Below are 7,760 nucleotides of genomic sequence, written 5' to 3' on the forward strand. Positions count from 1 at the left end.
AGATTCCAAGATGAAGTCCAACACCAAGTGACCTCTAGGGAAGTGGTGGAAACTCCTTCCCCAGAGGTCGTTAAGTCCCAGCTTGATAAAGCCCTGGTTGGGGTGTTTTAGTTGTGATTGGTCCTGCCCTAACCAATGGGTTGGACTCCAATCTGAAGAAGTGTGTTTTACCGTGAAAACTCATTATCTATACAATAAATGTGTTACTTCAAGTTACTACAGGTCTGCTTGTTTTTTGTGAAGCTACAGACTAACATGGCCACCACGCTGTGGCTATCTTCCAACTCTAAGAGTCTATGCCTTGGTCACGTTCCCCTATCCCGTCCCAGCAGCAGTCTGTTGCGTGCTCAGAAAGGCTGCCCCAGCTGAGAGATCAGCTTCTTCTCTGGCCTATTGTTTTTCCATAATAGCTCGTGAACCTGAATGGGCCCTTCCCAGCCATCCGTCTAAGCTGTGAGCCTCTTACCTTGCAGACATTGCCCAGGAATAATACCATGAAATGAAGATGCACAGCTAATATTCCTAATCAGATACAGTGACACATGCATAGAAATAGGAGGATCATATTCAGTAAAGCATAACCTTTCCAATGAGACTTCACATGAATTATCCTGCACAGCCTGTCTTATGATCTTTTAGAAATCTACTCTATATTTTAGAAAGTTTGTCTGTTTGATCTGGAACTCCTCCCACATGGTAAGAGCCAGGACTTCCAAATCCGATACACCGCTTCCTCTGAGCAGCACTGAAAGAGACATTAGGGTTCGGCTGTGCCAGGAAAATGGCATGTGCCTGGAATGGGCTTGTGGCTCATAAAACCCCACAGAGATGATACGGTCACTAAGTCAAGTGAATGGGGACAGAGACTGACCCAGAGGTGGTGGTGAGCTGGTGCACCTGGTGCTCTGCTCTGGTGAGAAGGTGGCGGCTATTTGGGGTGTTTAGCTGCAGGCGGAGGGACTGAACTCCCAGCCCACCTTCCAGGCTTCTTCCTCAGCCCCTTCATTAACCAGGGGGTAGCCTGGCAAATGAAAGGAGACGGCTGCACACAGTGCCTTTTTCTAGAAATAAAAAGGGTGGAACGCAAGTCTGCTGATTCCTCATAGGGGTTCAGGTATTCAGTTTTAACTCCCTGGTCCCTGTACTGCTGGGACACCAGTGGGGCCTCCTGCTCCAGTCCCTGTATTACTGAGAGATGGTGGGAGCTCCTGACCTGGTCCCCGTGCTGTTGTGCAACTGGAGGGGGCTCATAATTAAGGACCCAAGGAATGCCAGGTACATCTGCTAATAATTTCATGATAATATCATTGTGGGGAATGTGGGCTGCTGTCTCACAACCATCCAATATAGAGATCTTGAAGACCTAGTAGATAGTTCTCTGTGAACTTCTGCTCTATGCGCAACTGTGGTCCAAAAGGCTAATTCTTAAGATCTGTAAGAAATAGGGATAGGAAATATAATTTGGGCACTACAGAAATCTATGGCACTCCAAATCTAGGCATACTGGGTCCAGTTCTGGTTGCCCCACCCTAAAAACATACGGTATAATTGGAAAGGATTCAGAGAAGGCCATCTTTCATGAACAAAGGTATGAGATGGCAGAGACATAACAGATTCCCAAGGCTCTGACTAGGAGACAGACAGGTAAGGTAGGAGGTGACAGAGGTTTATACAATCAGCAACCACATAGAGAAAATGGAGAGAGACATGTTGTTTCCTTTTTGACACAACACAAACCAGAGGTTACATGGTGTAATCAGCAGGCAGGGGATTTGACTAAAAAAAAAAACCACACTTTAATCTGGAGAACTCGTTGCCAGGGGATAGTGTGATGGCCATAAGCTCCTGTAGATTCACACAAGATGTGTATAAGATGTATAACTGAGATCAAAATTAATTAAGTACCTTTATGGAGGAGAGGCTGATCAACACCTGCTCGCCAAGATGATCAGTGACCCAACCTCATGTTCCCGAAACTGCTGAGTGCAAGAAATAAGGAGGGGAGGACAGGGCTGGATCTCTCCATAACTTCCCTGTGATGTTACTGAGTTTTACGGTGAAAGAGTAAAGCATTATTGCAACCACTGACCTAGGTCTGCACCAAATCTTGTTCCAAGTGGGCCAAGTGAGATGTCTACAGACATCCAGGGATTTGCTGAATCTGTTTATGCTGCTCATATGTTTGTGTCATTTTTTATGGAATTATAAATATTGTCTCTGAACTTATATTTGACATTTTAGTTTCTGGAAGGCCACAATATGAGGCATGGCAACCTACTGTGAAAGGTTCCTAGCCATGTGAAGCTGTACTTGAGAGAGAACGGTCCTCATAAGATCCATTAAACTTCTGAGGAACCTGGCTGTGAACATGTAACTCTGCAAACCAGCAATGGCTGATTTGCTAAAAAGGACTTGCTCAGGTGACCTCCTCGGGTGACAGGCTCCATCTCAGATGTGCTTCCACACTGGGAGGAACAATGGAATTCTCTCTGCCTGGGCAAGTGTATAAAGGAGGGCCTTAAGGTTCCTTTGTCTTTGTCTTCAATTCACCTCATCCGTTCAGTAGCAAATCTGCTATGAACTGAGCCCAGAAGGATTGCTGACGCACCCTAACAGGGGATGTGCTCCAGAGACTTTTATGATAGCAGCCTACTCCTCTTCTGCTGCAAGCCTGCATCAAGAGCTTTGTGATTGATATATGTAAATTAATTGCTTCCACGATTTTACTTTCACTCGATTCCTTCTTTCTTATCAAAAACCTTTAGATCTTAGATTCTAAAGGGTTGACACAGAGTGCTCTTTGGGGAAAGATTGGAGGTATGCATTGGCCTGGTAATGTGTCTGGTCCTTTTGGACCGGAAGAATGTCTTTGGATTTGGTAAAATTGATTTACATAGCCTCTCACCTCGGTAAGAAGGGATACTGGTTGTGGCACAAGGGGCACATTTTAACATTTTTCTTTCTTCCCTGATTATTTCCATTCAGCTTAGAATCCCAGTGTCATTTCCACCTTTCCAAGGAACAGTAGACATGATTTTCGCCTCCTGAGATCTACAAGAAAAACGATGTGAACAAAACCAAGCCTTACACATGTGTTTCATCTACCGGAACAAAGCATTCAACTCAATGAATTGTAGCTCCCTGTAGCCCACCCTCTGAAAGATTGGCTGCCCCAAAAAACTCATTAGCATCTTGAAGCTGCTTCATAGCAACAGGACTGCCACATTATTGAGCAACAACGAATCCCAAGGCGAACCCTTTGAGATCAAAACTGGAGTCAAACAAGGCTTTGTCATTGCCCCATCACTTTCTGCATCCTTATTTCCTTGATCCTTCTCCTTCTTGATAGCAAGCTTCCAGATAGTGTGAAGATTGCCTATAGAATGAATAGGAAGGTTCAGTCTCAGGAGACAGAAGGCTAAAAACCAGATGTCCATGACCTCAGTCATGGAGCTCCAGTACATGGATGACAATATTGTTGCTGCTGTTTCTCCTGCAGCCCTTTAGACCATATCAAGTGACTTTGCTGAAGTGTATGAGAATCTTGGCCTCACAATCTGCGTCTACACGTGCAAGCTACTTCGAAGTAGCGGCACCAACTTCGAAATAGCGCCCGTCGCGTCTACACGCGTCGGGCGCTATTTCGAAGTTAACTTCGACGTTAGGCAGCAAGATGTTGAAGTCGCTAACCTCATGAGGAGATAGGAATAGCGCCCTACTTCGACGTTCAACGTCGAAGTAGGGACCGTGTAAACGATCCGCGTCCCGCAACGTCGAAATTGCTGGGTCCTCCATGGCGGCCATCAGCTGGGGGGTTGAGAGATGCTCTCTCTCCAGCCCCTGCGGGGCTCTATGGTCACCGTGGGCAGCAGCCCTTAGCCCAGGGCTTCTGGCTGCTTCTGCGGCAGCTGGGGATCTATGCTGCAGGCACAGGGTCTGCAACCAGTTGTCAGCTCTGTGGATCTTGTGTTGTTTAGTGCAACTGTGTATGGGAGGGGCCCTTTAAGGGAGCGGCTGGCTGTTGAGTCCGCCCTGTGACCCTGTCTGCAGCTGTGCCTGGCATCCCTATTTCGATGTGTGCTACTTTGACGTGTAGACGTTCCCTCGCTGTGCCTATTTCGATGTTGGGCTGAGCAACGTCGAAGTTGAACATCAACGTTGCCGGCCCTGGAGGACGTGTAGACGTTATTCATCGAAATAGACTATTTCGATGTTGGCTGCACGTGTAGACGTAGCCACAATGAACAGCAAAAAGGGCAAGGTGGTCCACCAACCCATGCTAACAGGACAATCTAATGCACCTTTTGCCGAAGTCAATGGAGAAGTGCTGAAAATGTGGAGTACTTCCCAAGTCTTGGAGATCCTCTTTCCACTAAAGTCAACATTGATGTGGAAATCCAGAATAATCTGAGCCATGTAAGCTCTGCTTTGCCTGCCTGAGACAAAGGGTCTTCGAGAAGGAGTACATCTATCCCAAGACAAAGCTCCTTTAATACTGTGCAGTAGTTGTTCCAGTGCTCCCGTACACATGACCAACAAGAAGACCTGTGGCACCTTATAGACTAACAGCTTTTTTGGAGAATAGGCTTTCGTGGGTGAAGACCTGCTTCATCCAATGCATGAGTGCGGGGGGCGGCTCAGAGGAGGATTTAAAGAGGGGGGTCTCAGTAAAGGGGAGGGCCAGAGCTGACAAGGTCTATTCAGTCAGGGTGGAAATGGCCCATTATCAGTAGTATACATCAAGAGAGGAGAAAACAAGTCAGATCAGTCAGGGGGATGTGGCCCATTGTTAGATTCTAATATCTGTTGGTCTATAAGGTGCTGCAGGCCATTGTGTTGTTTTTGAAGAAACAGACTTACACCACCACCTCTCTGATACTGTATGCATGTGAAACCTGAACAACATGAAGGCACATATATAAATATATGAAGTTATACCTATGTCACAGAACTGGAAGGGACCTTGAGAGGTCATGAAGTCCAGCCCCGTCTGCATGGCAGGACCTATTGCTATACCTAACATTTTTCTTTTTTCCAATCTATTTGCCCTAGATCCTAAATGGACCCTCAAGGAGTAAAGTCAGAACTCTGCATCTATTAAGCTAACGCACAAACCACTGAGCTATCCCTCCCCCGAATTTAACCTCCCCCAGACCCTTGAAAGGCTCTCTCAAGGATTGAGCTCACAACCCTGGGTTTACAAAGATGATGCTCTAACCACTGAGCAATTCCCTCACTTGAACATTGATGTCAAAGCTGTCTCAGGCAAATCCTAATTATATTTTGAAAGGATAGCTGCATGAACACTACCGTCCTGGAAGAGTCAAACCCTGTCTAGTATTAAAGCCATTAACGTTCATCAAGATCTTTATTGGACTGGTGATGTGGTTCGGATGTCTGATCAACACCTCCCAAAAGAGATTCTGGTTTCCAAATTGGTGGAAGGACAGAGGGTCATTGGGGGGCAGTGGAAGCGATATGAGGACATGCTAGTAAGCGACCAGGGAGCTTTGCGACCGGGTGCTGGCAAACAGGGTGCGTGCTAACAGGAGGGAGTTTGGAGAGGCTCTCCTGGAGGAGGAGAAGGAAGGAGCAAACTAAAGCACCTTGGGGTAAGTGGCTGCTTATATTTGGAGGCTTTGGGCTTGTGTGTTTGTTTGGAGTTTGGAGTTTGTTTGTTTGGAGTGCTGAGCTGAGTGTTTGTTTGTTTGTTTGAAAGGCCGTGTGCTCAGGCAGGCAGGCAGGCAGGCAGGCAGTTGGAAGCTGATTAGGTTTGAATTGAAACACCGTGTGCTGATTGGCTGAGCTGTAGGCAGAGGGAGGAGCTATCAGGGAGGCCGAGCACTTAAACCCTGCTAGTAAGCGACCAGGGAGCTTTGCGACCGGGTGCTGGCAAACAGGGTGCGTGCTAACAGGAGGGAGTTTGGAGAGGGGAGTTGAGAGGGGGAGCTTGGAGGGAGCCAGTGACTTCTGTTGCCCTTAAACTAAATCCTTTATAACAAACTCTATCTGAAACATTTAATTAACCCTCATATATAACTAGAGTAGGAAATGGAGGCAGAAGCCCAGCAGCAGAGTGGGGGCTATCCTGTTTATTGTGTCGAGTGCAGTATGTATGACTACCTACCCTGTGGGCGGGTGGCGTATGTGTGCGCTTGATGCAAGGAGCTCCTGGCCCTCAGAGACCGAGTGCGTGCTTTGGAGGCCAGGGTGGCTGAACTGGAGGAGCTAAGGAAGGCAGAGGTGTTTGTGGATGAGACTTTCCGGGACATAGTAGGGCTGTCCCACCTCCAATCTGACAGTCCTGAGGCTGTTACGGAGGATGAAAGGCTCAGGGAAGGAGAGCAGTCAAGGGGAGCAGAGGGAAACCATCCCGTAGTTGGGACCCTCCTTCCAGAGGGTGATGTTGTATCCTCTCGTGCCGAGGATACTTCTCCGGGGGAGGGAGCGCCAGCTGTTAGGAAGAAGCAGGTTTTAGTAGTGGGGGATTCGATCATTAGAAATATAGATAGTTGGGTTTGTGATGACCGGGAGAACCGTATGGTGACTTGCCTGCCTGGTGCGAAGGTTGCGGATCTCTCGAGGCATCTAGACAGACTTATGGGCAGTGCTGGGGAGGAGCCGGTCGTCGTGGTACATGTTGGTACCAATGACATAGGGAAGGGTAGAAGAGATGTTCTGGAGGCCAAATTTAGGTTACTAGGAAAGAGACTGAAATCCAGAACATCTTTGGTGGCATTCTCTGAAATGCTTCCAGTTCCACGCGCAGGGCCAGATAGACAGGCAGAACTTCAGAGTCTCAATGCGTGGATGAGACGATGGTGTAGGGAAGAGGGGTTTAGATTTATTAGGAACTGGAGACACTTTTGGGGTAGGGGGAGCCTATACAGGAAGGATGGGCTCCACCTAAATCAAGGTGGATCCAGACTGCTGGCATTAAACATTAAAAAGGACATAGAGCAGTTTTTAAACTAAGAGGTGGGGGAAAGCCGATTGGTGCGGGGGAGCACCTGGATCGGACGGAGACTTCTCTTACACGAGGCTCCATAGACAGGGATTCCCTAGAAGTTAGTCAGATAGGGAACGTGGGAAATAATATATGGGCAAGATCAGATGTGAAACAATCGTGCATAAAAAAATCCACCATGTCTGTGAAAGGCGGACATATAAATAGTGGTAGTTTTCTAACATGCTTTTACACTAATGCTAGGAGTCTGTCTAATAAGATGGGTGAACTGGAGTACCTCATATCAAAGGAGGAAGTTGACATAAAAGGCATCTCAGAAACATGGTGGAATGAGGACAATCAGTGGGACACTATCATACCGGGATATAAATTATATCGGAAAGACAGAACAGGTCGTGCGGGTGGAGGAGTGGTACTATATGTGAAGGATAATATAGAATCAAATGAAGTAAAAATCCTAAAGGAATCAAAATGTTCCATAGAATCATTATGGATAACAATTCATTCCTCTAATATGAATATGGCATTAGGAATATATTACCGACCACCTAACCAGGACAGTGATAGTGATGCTGAAATGTTAAGGGAGATTAGAGAGGCTATCAAAATAAAAAACACAGTAATAATAGGAGATTTCAATTATCCCCATATTGATTGGGTGCATGTCACCTCAGGACGGGATTCAGAGATTAAATTTCTTGATGCCTTAAATGACTGCTTCTTGGAGCAGCTCGTACAGGAACCCACAAGGGGAGAGTCGATTCTCGATCTAGTCTTGACTGGAACGCAGGAT

Source organism: Carettochelys insculpta, chromosome 1 (assembly GCF_033958435.1).
Source record: "Carettochelys insculpta isolate YL-2023 chromosome 1, ASM3395843v1, whole genome shotgun sequence".
Taxonomy (NCBI): Eukaryota; Metazoa; Chordata; order Testudines; family Carettochelyidae; genus Carettochelys; species Carettochelys insculpta.